Source organism: Castor canadensis, chromosome 4 (genome assembly GCF_047511655.1).
Source record: "Castor canadensis chromosome 4, mCasCan1.hap1v2, whole genome shotgun sequence".
NCBI classification, from domain to species: Eukaryota; Metazoa; Chordata; class Mammalia; order Rodentia; family Castoridae; genus Castor; species Castor canadensis.
The window spans coordinates 108,284,820-108,297,114 of record NC_133389.1 but is presented as its reverse complement, the minus strand read 5'-3'; the positions used below and the strand labels follow the sequence as shown (position 1 = coordinate 108,297,114).

At 34.6% G+C, this 12,295-nt stretch overlaps 1 pseudogene; it reads right to left on the bottom strand.

Moving 5' to 3' along the window:
- Positions 1-9,297: 9,297 nt before the first annotated feature.
- LOC109703400 (large ribosomal subunit protein eL6 pseudogene) overlaps positions 9,298-12,295 on the bottom strand; it is a 167,769-nt pseudogene continuing 164,771 nt past the window's right edge.

Sequence of the window (12,295 nt, the reverse complement as noted above, 5' to 3'; positions counted from 1 at the left end):
CTCTTAGGTTTGGTCTTTTGATGGAGTTGGTGAGTTCTTGCCTATTCCTTTTACAGGTCTTGTGTTGTTTGACTAACAGTTCTTCAGTTTTTCCTTTAATTTCCATTTTGTCTTCAAGTTCTGAGATTCTGTCTTCTGCTTGTTCTAGTCTGATAGAATGGTCTTCCACTGTGTTTTGTATTTCTGTTTCATTTTTTTTTCCAAGGTTTTCCATATCATGGGTCACTTCCTCTTTAATATTGTCAATTTTTGTCTTTAATTCATTTATCTCTATTTATGGTGTTGTCTGTTTCACTTTAGTGTTTATTTAGGGCTCCTAGGAGCTCATTTATTTGTTTCTGTAATCTTCTCATATTCTTTATTTTTGGTGTCTTGGAATTTCTTGAGTGCCTCTTGTATGTTTTGGTTGACCATGTCTAGTAACATCTCCATGTAATTCTCAGTGATTATTTGAAGGATTTCTTCTTTGAGGCTGTTCTTGTGAGTATTGTTAGGGTCCTTGGCATCATTTATCTTTTCTTTGCTGTACTCTGGAACTGGGTTTCTGTTTTCTTCATTTCCCTCTGCGTCCTATATTAAATTATTTTGGGGGGAGAATGGTCTCCATCCCTTTTTTGTCTTCCCATCCCTCCACTTGGTACTGTGTAACTATGTTCTTGATAGGCTATTGGTGGTTTCAGTCACCTGTTTTCTTTCCCTTGGTTTAGTTTTACTTTGTGGGTGTATTGGATTTTTAGCTTAGTGTATGTATGCTATTCTGTCCCTGTTTTGTGTGAAATTTAATATTGACTAAGTCACAATAGTAAAACTAACAAAACAAAACAACAACAACAACAAGACAAAACCCAAACAAATTGATGGGGAAAGACGAGCAAACAAACATACCCACACACACACACACAAACACACAAACATACAAACACTAGGTTCAGGAATAATAGAATTTCAGTCTTAGTAATTCTGCTGTTATGCCTTTAGCATCCAGCCCTGGTGTTGGTATTTAAGCAGAGGCTCTGTCTTAGTCTTGCCAGGTGGTTGGGGAGTCTCACCAGTTTTTCTTCTGTCTTTCAGAGGCAGCTGCTTAGTCAGCTCTTCCCTCAGTGAGGTGTGGCATTTTGAGTTTGTATGTTGTCCTCAGGTTCCAGAGATCAGCTCTATAGCCCAACAGCCATCCTGCTCTGAAGTTGGGTTTTTCTTGTGTTGGTTTACTGGGGGCTTGTTTGTTTGCCTCGACCCATTTCTCTGGGGCAAGGCCATCAGCCATCCCCCTGCTGTCAGTGTGTTGTGATGGTTTTTTGATTATTTTTCAATTTTGCAGTGTCATTTGACTTTCCATGTTGCTCACTGGTTCAGGAGATGAGCTTTGTGGACCACTATCTGCCTTATTGCAGGCAGCAGCTTATCACTGGCCCACTGTTAGCCCTTCTGCCTTTCCAGCCTTTATTTACTGAAAGTTCATGCAGAGATCAGCTCTTTGCCCCTCCCCCCTTCTCCAGTGTGCTTACAGCACCTCGTGCCCTCTGCTGTGTGTTAGTTTTCAGTTCCTTATTTATTGTTCAGGCTTTTTTTGTTTTGTTTTGGTTCAGTTTTTGCAGGGTAGGGGGTCAGTCTGCCCATGGGGCTATGCTGGTTTATCACAGGGGTGGCTGGGGGAATACTGCATGGTGCTTGGTGCTTATTGTTGGTCTGCTGAATGTCTCCCAAGCAGGTTTGGAGCAGCATCTTGCGGCACAAGAGCCCTCCTGTTTTCTCAGTGTAACATGGTATGGAGAAGCTTTCCACAGGCTAGGGGTTCAGGGTGTCGAAGTTTTGATTCTTCTTGGTGCTTTATTTCTGACAAGTGTGTCTCCAGCATTTCAGCAATATTTTTGATTTATGGAGCTCACACTGTCTGCTTTTGCACCCTAGTCACCATCCTACATTTCATACTTAAGTCATAGCAAGGATATTTATGAAATTGCGGAAAAAGAATTCAAAAGAGCAATTACAAGAAACTCATGGAGACAAAAAAGAATACACTGATGATTTAATTAAACTAAGAAAATAATTCATTAGATGAATGAGACATTCAGCAAAGAAAACAGTGATCAAAATCACTCAAACAGAAATCATAGAAATAAAGAACTAAATAAGTCAAAAAATATAGTTGAGAGCTTCAACTGAAGATCAATCAAGCAAAAGAAAGAATTTCTGAACTTGAAGATAAGTCTTTTGATATATCCCAGTCAGACTAACATAATGAAAGAAGGGAGGGAGGGAGGAAGAGAGCAAGACAGAGAGAAAGAGAGAGAGAGGGAGGGAGAGAGAGAGAGAGAAGAAAAGAGAGGGAGGGAGGAAGTAGAGGAAGGAAGGAAGGAGAACATAGTCTCTATATTTTATGGGGATCACTGAACAAAATTTATTTGAATTCTAGGCATTTCATAACTCAAAAAAGAGACCAAGCATAGAAAATCTACTTAAAGAAATGCTAGTTGAAAATGTCAATGTAGAAATGTAGAAAGAATTCTACAGTCTTCAAAAGAAAATTCCCAAGTCACACTTAAACAATTTCCCATCTGACCAACAGCAAATTTATCAGTAGTAATCTGACAGACTAGGAGAAAATGAGAAGGCACTTTTCAAAGTTATGAAATAAAACAAAAACTTCCAACCAAGAACACCATAATCAGCAAAGCTTTCCATGAGAAATGAAGGAAAAATAAAGAATTTCCAAGGAAGCAAAAACTGAGGAAATTCATCAGCAGCAGACCAGATTTTCAAAAGATGCCTAAAGAAATTGTACATCTCAAAGTATAACAAAGTTACTACCATTGTGAAATTATAATGAAAGCATAAAATCCTCTAGAAAAGAAGACACATAGTCTGGCATGGTGGTGCACATCTGAATCCCAGCACTCAGAATATGGAAGCAGGAAGATGTAAGTTTGAAATTACATAATGAGATCTTGGAGAGAGAGAGAGAGAAAGAGAGAGAGAGAGGAAGAGGAAGAAGGAGGGAGGGAGAGGAGATATAGAGAGGGAAAGGTTAAAAGAGAGAGAGAAAAGAGAAGAGAGAGAGGGGGGAAAGATGAGGAGGAGGTGGGGCAGGAGGAGGAGGAAGAGGAAGAGGAGGAGGAGGAAGTAAAGAGGAGAAAAGAAAAGAGCAGACCAAAAAAGAGAAAGAAAATAATCAAATCTTATCAACATGGCCACCAGCAAAAGATAAACAATGAGAGAGGAAAAAACAAAAATAGAGGATATTCAAGACAAACAAGAAAAAAATTTTAAATGACAGGAGTAAGTCATTATTTATCAATATTAATCTTAAATATAAACAGATTAATTCCCCAGTTAAAAGATACAGATTGGTTGAATGGATTTTTAAAAAGAGTTGACAATATGCTAGCTACAAGAAATTCACATATAGAATGAAAATGAAGAGATGAAAAATGGTATCCACATGACAGGAAGTAAGCAGAAGTAGCTATGCTATCAGAAAAAAACAGACATTAAGATAAAAACTGTAAAAACAGACAAATGTCAGCATGCAATTATCAACAAACATTATTAAATTTAAAGGAAGGGATAGGCTACAACATGGACTACTGAAGGACTTCAACATTCCACTCTTACCAAATGGACAAATCATCCAGACCCCCCAAAATCAACAAATATCAGAGTTAAATTATATTGTAGATAAAACAGACCTAACAGAACATTTCACCTGCTAACTACAGAATATATATTCTTCTCACCAGCACATGAAACATTCTCTAGAACATACCACATTAGGTTACATAACACAAATTTTTTATTAGGATATATACAATATATGGGGGATTATTGTGACAATTTTAAATAGGTTTACATTGTCCATTGGTTAGATTGTCCCACCATCTCCCATCTTGAGACCCTCCCCGCCCCACTTAAAGCAATTGCAAGAGTTTTCATCATCCTATTTCATATATGTACAGGAAGCCCATCAACCATATTCTCTCACCTTAATCTCCTTTGTTCACCCTCTCTCTCCCATGAGTAACCCCCATAAACACATTGTACCTGCTTTATAGTCCTGTCTTTTCTTATTAATTCCAAAGTCAGTGTTCAAAGGGGTTTCTCAGTGTATCCCAGCTGGGAGAACACTTTACTTTGGTCAGTTCAACCCTTTCTGTTACTGTCCCTTACCCATTCTATCCCACCCATTACTCAACAGCTTTCAATACATATCCTCTGCCAGCACAGATATAATGTATTTCTATTTTTTTGACTATCATTCTCTTTTCCTTTCCTTCCTCCCCTGATTTCTATAGAGTAGTTCCACTGTTATAAACAGGTTCTACGTAGAAGTTTGTATATGATCGTGGTTTTTTTTGTGTGTAAATGTTTCTCTTTTGGATCTATCTTCCACATATTAGAGAAAACATGCAGCTTTGTCTTTCTGAAACTAAGCCTCAGCAAATTTTTTTAAAAATCAAAATCAAATCATATCTTTTCTGACCACAATGAAATAGAACTAGAAATCAACAACAAAAGAAACCTTACAAATTATACAAATACATGAAAACCAAGCATATGCTACCAAAGGAAAAATGGGTAAGTGAAGAAAATGAGAGAAATTTTAAAATGTTTCAAAATAAGTGAAAGTGGAAACACAATATACCAAACCTTATGAGATACCACAAAAGCACTAAGAGGGAAATTGACAGTAACAAGTGCCCACAAAAAAATTATTTAAAATTAACAACATAGCAATGCATTTGAACATCTTAGAAAAGCAAAAAGAAAAAACAAAATTTATAAAAGGAAAACATGAAGATCAAAGCAGAAATAAAGACTAAAATAGTACAAAAGATCAATGAAACTGGGTTAGTTCTTTTGAAAAGGTAAAATTGGCAAGCTTCAGATATACTAGCCATGAAAAAAATGAAAGAAGATGTGAAAAAAGAAGAATTCTAACTGATACACAGAAATACAATCACCAGGAGCTATCATAAATAAGGATGCACCAACAATTTGGAAAATCCAGAAGAAATGGGTACATCTAACCCACCAAAATACAGTCATGAAGGCTTAGAAAACCTGAATAGACCAATAATGAGTAATGAGATTGAAATGGTAATAAAAGTTCTCCCAAGAAAGACAAGCCCAAGACTGGATGGCATCACTGCTGAATTCTAACAAACTTTTAAGGAAACACTATCACCAATTCATCTCAAACTATCCCAAAGAATTGAAAAAGAGGGAATCTTCAAAACTTATTCTATGAGGACAGCAATACTCTGATACTAAAACCAAATAAGCACACAACAAAAAATGAAAACTGGAGACCAATATCCCTTGGGAATATGGGTTCAAAAGTTCTCAATAAAATACTAGCAAATTGAATCCAGCACATCCAAAGATCATTTATCATGATGGAGTGGGATTTATTCCAGGGATGCAAGAATGGATCAACATACAGAAAACATAAATGCGTACATCACATCAACAGAATGAAGAATAAAAATAATATGATTATTATTTCAAGAAATGGAGAAAAAGCATTATAAATTCAATATCCTACATAATACAGACCTCCAACATAATACAAACCTTAAACAAATGAGGTAAGAAAGGAAGACAGCTCAAAATCATAAAGGCTACACACAATAAACCCAAACTCTACATTATATGTGATGTGGTAATGGTAAAATTGTTTCTTATAAGTTCTTTTTTTCAGATTTCATTGCTCTATTTTTATATACAAGTATATAAAGTACATCAACCCCCTAACAGAAACTGTTTCACATTTCTGCCCATTTTAAAGTATATGTTCATTGTTCAAAAATGTTCCACCACGGTATTTCACCCATAAATAAATTAAACTTTAATCAGATTTAACCCCCCTATTACTCTTCTTACCCTTTCCTCCCATCCCCTTTTATTCAATAGCTGTCAGTGCATTTCATTAAGTCTTCCTCTTACACAGATGCAATGTTTTTCAATATTATTCATTCTCATTCTTTTCCTCTCCCTTCTCCTAGTATTCCCTTCATACAGCCCCCCATATATTGTAAGTGTGTGTGTGTGTGTGTTCGTGATCATGTTTGTATTTGTGTTCATGCTTATCTTTTGGATTTATCTTCCACACAGGAGAGAAAACATAGGACCTTTGTCTTTCTCAACCTGGCTATGTCGTTTAACATGATGATCTCAAGTTCCATGCATTTACCTGCAAATGACAAAGTTTCATTCTTCTTTATGGCGGGCTAATGCTCCATTGTGTATCTGTACCACATTTTCTTAATCTATTCGTCAGTTGTAGGGCACCTGGGTTATTTACATAGCTTGATTATTATGAGCAGTGCTGCAATAAACATGGTGTGCAAGTATCTCTATTGTATCCTGGCTTACATGCCCTCAGATATAAGCCCAGGTGTGATATTGCTGGGTTGTTTGTTATTTCTAGTTTTAGTTTTTTAAGGAGTCCCCATACTGCTTTCCATAGTAGTTGTACAATTTATTAATTTTTTAAATAGAATTTATCAATTTTATTTTTTTCTTCAACATTTCTATATCTTTATTAAATTCTAGCCAGTATTCATTATTGATTGTGTTCTTGATGATAGCCATTCTGACTGGAGTGAGGTGAAATCTTAATGCAGTTTTAATTTGCATTTTCTTTATAGCCAAGGATGGTGAGCATTTCTACATGCATTTCTTTACCATTTGTACTTCTTCATTTGAAAATTGTCTGTTCAGTTCATTTGCCCATTTCTTCACTTAGTTATTAATTCTTCAGGAGTTTAGTTTTTTGAGCACTCTGAAAATGCTGGTTGTTAATCCCTTGTTAGCTCTACAGTTAGCAAATATTTTCTCCCATTCTGTAAGGTATCTGTTCAGTCTGGTGACTATTTCTTTTAACAAGACAAAAATATCCACTCTTGCCTCTTTAATTCAACATACCACTGGAAGACTTGCCTGAACAATTAGGCAACAGAAAAAAATGAAATACAAATAGGAAGGGAAGAAGTCAAAATACCCATTTGCAGGTATGATTCTCTGTATAGAAATGCTTAACTATTCCACAAAACAACTATTGAAACTGACAAACATGTTCAGGAATGTTACAGGATACAAAATCAACATACAAAAATGCTTAGAAATTTTATACACCAGTAATGAATGTGAGAAAAAAATCATGAAAGCAATCTCATTCACAAAAGCTGTAAAAAATTAAAGTATCTAGAAATAAATTTATCCAAAGAAAATGACAACCTCTTCAACACATGGTGATGAGAAAACTGGAATATACATATTCTGAAGATTGAAACTTGACTCCTCTCTCTCCCTATACAAAACTCAACTCAAAATGGATCAAAAACTTCCAGTAAGACATGAAACTATAGACGGTAACATAAGGGAATTACTTCAAATACATTGGTATATAGGCAATGACTTTTTGATGAGACCCCAAAGGCACAGACAACAAAAATAAAAGTAGACAAATGGGGTTTTAACAAACTAAGAGATTTCTGCACACCAAAGAATCAATAAAGTGAAGAAACAACCTACAGAATGTCAGAATGTACATAAAATGTCAGAATTTATCTGACAGAAGATTAACATTCAAAATATATGGGCTAAAAAAAACTTCAACATCAATAAAAAAATCTAATTGAAAAATTCTCTGAATAGACATTTCTCAAAAGAAATACAAATAGCAAAAAAACCAAAATGAAGACATGCTCAATATCATTAGCCATTAGAAAAATGTAAGCCAAAACCACAATGAGAGATCATCCTACCCCAGTAAGAATGGCTATAATCAAAAAGACTAAAAATAAACTGAGTCTGTTGGCTCATGTCTGTAATCTTAACCACATGGGAGGCCAAGATTGGGAAGATGGAGGTTCCAGGGCAGCCCAGAAAAAAGTTTGCAAGATCCCATCTCAAGGGAAAAAAAACTAGCTGTGGAACACGCACTTGTCATCCCAGTGACAATAGGAAGCATAAATAGGATTGTGGTCCAGGCCAACCTGGGGGAAAAAAAAAAAAACCTATCCCCAAAATAACCAGAACAAAAAGGCAGGAGGTGTGAAGGTGTGGCTCAAGCCTCACAAGCACAAAGCCCTGAGTTCAAACCCCAATGTTGATTTTTTTTAAAAAAAGACTAAAAATAGCAAATACTGGTGAATATATAGAAAATAGTGTTCATAAACTGTTGATGGGAATGTAATTAGTACAGCCAATGTGGAGAATAGTAGGTTCTTAAAAAACAAAAATAGGTCTACCATAAGATCCATCCACACCACATCTTGGTAATAGCCAGAAGAAATGAAATCAGAACATCAATGTGGTGATAAGATGGAAATGTTAATTGCCCTGATTTGATCAGTACAACTGTATACATGTTTAAAATATCACACTATACCGCCAAAATATTCAATTATTATGTGTCCATCAAAAAATAAAAGTATTGTGGACATGAAAATGCTAACTACACTGACTTGATAATTATACATCATATGCATGCACTGAATTATTACACCGCATCCCATAAATGTGTGCAAATAATAATAATAATGCTTAAGAATAATTGACATCCTCCTAGACATCTGTTTATCTTTAATACTGTTACTTCTATTGTTTCAGCATTAAGCACACGATATGGACTTTTTAACCTGCTGTATATATTTTATAATTAGTTTTTCTTACAAATAAATGCCAAAATTTATTAAATTTCATCTTACTTATATTTGTGTAACTATTATATTTTCTTATATTCTATCATGTTAGTGTCTACCTATACACAACAGATTTTATGTTAAATAATAATTTCACTGTACATAATTCCATTTTATTTAGTAAGTCAAAATAAGAGAGAATGTGGAAGAAAGAAGGAGAGGTAGAAAAGAGTGTAGAAAGGAGAAGGATGTGGATGTGTTTTAAATGTGTGTGTCTCCTTATGTTAAATTCATCTAGTCTATTGTATCTGTGCTGCAGGGTAAGGCAATTAAATTATAATAAAAATGTTCTTTTTTCTCATAGCTCAAAAATACAATTACAATTTAATATTTATGCAGTAATGGCTCTGAAGCAGATGTTGCACAAAATATTAAATCTAAACATATTTTTCATCCAGAATTTTCTATTTAAACTCAGATAAATTTGCTTTTGGCTACATTCATACACTACTTTAAAATTATGCTAACTGATTTTTAAAAAATAATATCAATGCAAATTTAAATTTATGAAAGGAAAAACTAAGATTCAAGAACAGACTTTTCTTTTTAAAAAAAAAAGTATCAATTATTTATTAGATTTTTGATAAGAAACTTAGCAAACTAATTTGTAAGGACAAATTCCATTTGTTACTGCAAAAACTGAACTCATGTAGTCCTGAAGCTAAGGAACAGCTTTTGGAAGATTTTGAGTCTACAGCTTTCTGAACAAACTTGTACTGCTCTGAAATATTGTATTTCTCTTTCTCAAGCTGAAGGTCTCACCTTCTTGCTTTCTCTTCTCAGGTAAACATTATTGAGCATTTGGGGGATTTTTCATGCTTCTGATGCCAATTTTTGTGGAGGTGGCCATGACAAATTTCTGGTGTGTTCTATACACAGATACTCAATTGAGAGGAAAGGGTCTAGTTACAAGTAACAGCCACTGCTCAGCTGCTTCAAGAAAGCCTCTGTGATGCCCAGTGAGGTGTTCAAGATGGTGCCAGGAGTGATGAGCACTGGCAGTTTTCTGAGATGCTGACAAAGGGGATTTTTTCTGTGGTCCAACAGCTTTCAGCTTCAGTAGGGTACCACTGAGGCCTAAGTACCTAAGTACGTATCATTCTTGCCATTACCAATTGGTTTGTGACAGTAGTGAGAAACTTCTTTTTCTTTTCAACCCTGGATGTAGCAGCTAAGTACTACCCCTTGATGCTGGTCCTTCAATTCCTCTGACAAAATTAACATTTTGGCTGAAGTGAGTCTTCCCTTTGCTGGGCTGTAGAGTCGTGAGATTCTCCATGCTCCACCACCTTGTTTCTAACCTTGCCATTGGCATCAGCCTTCCTGGCTTGAGCTTTCTTCTTCTGAGTGTCTGGCTTCTCAGCTTTTTCACCCATCATCCTGCAAGAGGGGAGAGAACAAGAACAGAGTTTTGAAAATAAATCAGTTCTTAAACAGGATACAGAGAGTAATAATGAAGACAATAATGGTAAATTAGAATACAGTACACTAAAACTAAAGGCTTCTTTTCATGAAATAAGGAAATTAATATATTAGAAGTTAAGCCACAGATGAGAAAAATTATTTCCCATGTATACAGATGACAAAGGAACTGAATCTAGAATATATAAATGACTCCTCCAAACTGATAATAAAAAGACAAAGGACCCAATTTAAAAATAAGCAAAAGACCTACAAAAGTGGGAGTATTGAATTGGCCAAAAAAACATAAAAAGGATGTTTGATTTAATGAATCATCAGAAACTACTAGTTAGATGCACAATGTGTCTGTTAGAGATTTGAGACTATTTTTATAAAACAATAAATCCAAATAAATTTTATTTATGGGCAAATGTTTCATTTATGAAAAGGTGATATTTCAATCTACTTGGTAAGGATAGATCATTCCACATATGGTTTTGGGGAAAATTGCTGTCCAACAAATAGTTACATCATCACATTACATTATATATAAAAATGAATTCCTGGTTGACTAATGTCCTATGTGTAAAACTAAAATTGTTTAAAGAAAATATATACTTTATGTTTATTTCAAGGGGAAAGATTTCCTATACAAATCAAAAATACAAGAATTGTAGATGAATAGAGTTAGATGAATTTAATTAAAGTTTAAAGTTAGTCTGTATAAAATTAAAAAGGCAAAGACAATTAATAGACTAAAAAACTGTAATATATAATAAACAGAGGCATTTATAATTCATAAGAAAAACACAATCCCATTCATAAATAGGCAAACATTAGGAATAATAAATAAACAGGGAATGAAATGCAAATGACCTTTAAAAACATGAAAACATGTTCAACTTCAATAATAGTTCAGAAATGCAAATTCAGTTTACAATGAAAGATGTTATCAGCCATTTTGGTAAAATTTAAGGTAAATAGTAGCCTATACTGCCAATGACATGGAAATCACTAACTCATGAATTCTTGATAGAAATGCACTTGATACAGTGGTAGTTTCAGTGTGTGCATTTCAATTGGCAGGATCAATCAAAATAAAATTTTTTTTTGTATTTTGGCCGCAAGCTCTATTTCTGGAATATAACCTACAGAATTCTGGCTCATGTACATACCAGCATGTTATTTGTAGTAACAGAAAACTAGAACAAACTTAAACACTTATTAATAAATAAGTGACATAGCTTTATCACAAAATATTTTCCATCCCTTAAATAATATCAATATATATTGAGACCTGAGAGATACTATCTTAATCCATTTTGTGCTTGTGTAACAGAATACCTGAAAGTTAGTAATTTATAAAGAGTAGAAATTTATTTATTCCCATTCTGGAAGCTAGAAAGTTCAAGATCAAGGTGCTGTATTCAGTGATGGACATCTTGCTGTGACCTCACATGGCAGAAGGCAGAAGGGTGAAAAGGGAAAAACTCCCTTCTTACCAGCCCCTCTATACAGGGCATCCAATCCTATTCCTAGAAGGGGAGCCCTCAAGGCCCAGTCACCTCTGAAAATCCCTGCTTCTTAACTGTTAATAATTGAATTTTCCAGGGGACACATTCAGACCATAGCAGACACGAAACAGTCTCTAAAACAAACTGTTAAAACTACAGCACGTTGTAGAAAAAACAGTTTACTATATTACCATTTATGCAATTAAAAAGAAATTTCAAAGCTAATTGTGTATGTCTCTATTGAAAGTCTCAGTAAATAGACTTCAAATTATTAAGCATGATTATAAAGGTTAGTTTTAAATTCTTTATAATTTGACTTACTAGTATCCACTAGACACTACACACCTAGCACATATTATACTTATAAAAAAAAGACAAAGGATTCTTGTGACCTCAGTTACATGGGAGACTGAGGCAGGAGAATCAGTAGAGCCCAATTAGAATCCTTTGTAGACAACAGAGTGAGGCCTCATTTCAAAAAAACAAAACACACACACACACGAAAGAAAAAAGGACTTAATTGAAGCTGAAAATTTTCCATTTGCAAAATGAAAAATGACAGAAGTGAATACTAACAGGCAAAGCCTGGTTGACCACAATGTAATACTTACAGTCTTTGGAAAGAGAATTCTGACAAATTGCTGGGTCAGTCTTCATCAAGTATACTCTAGTTTT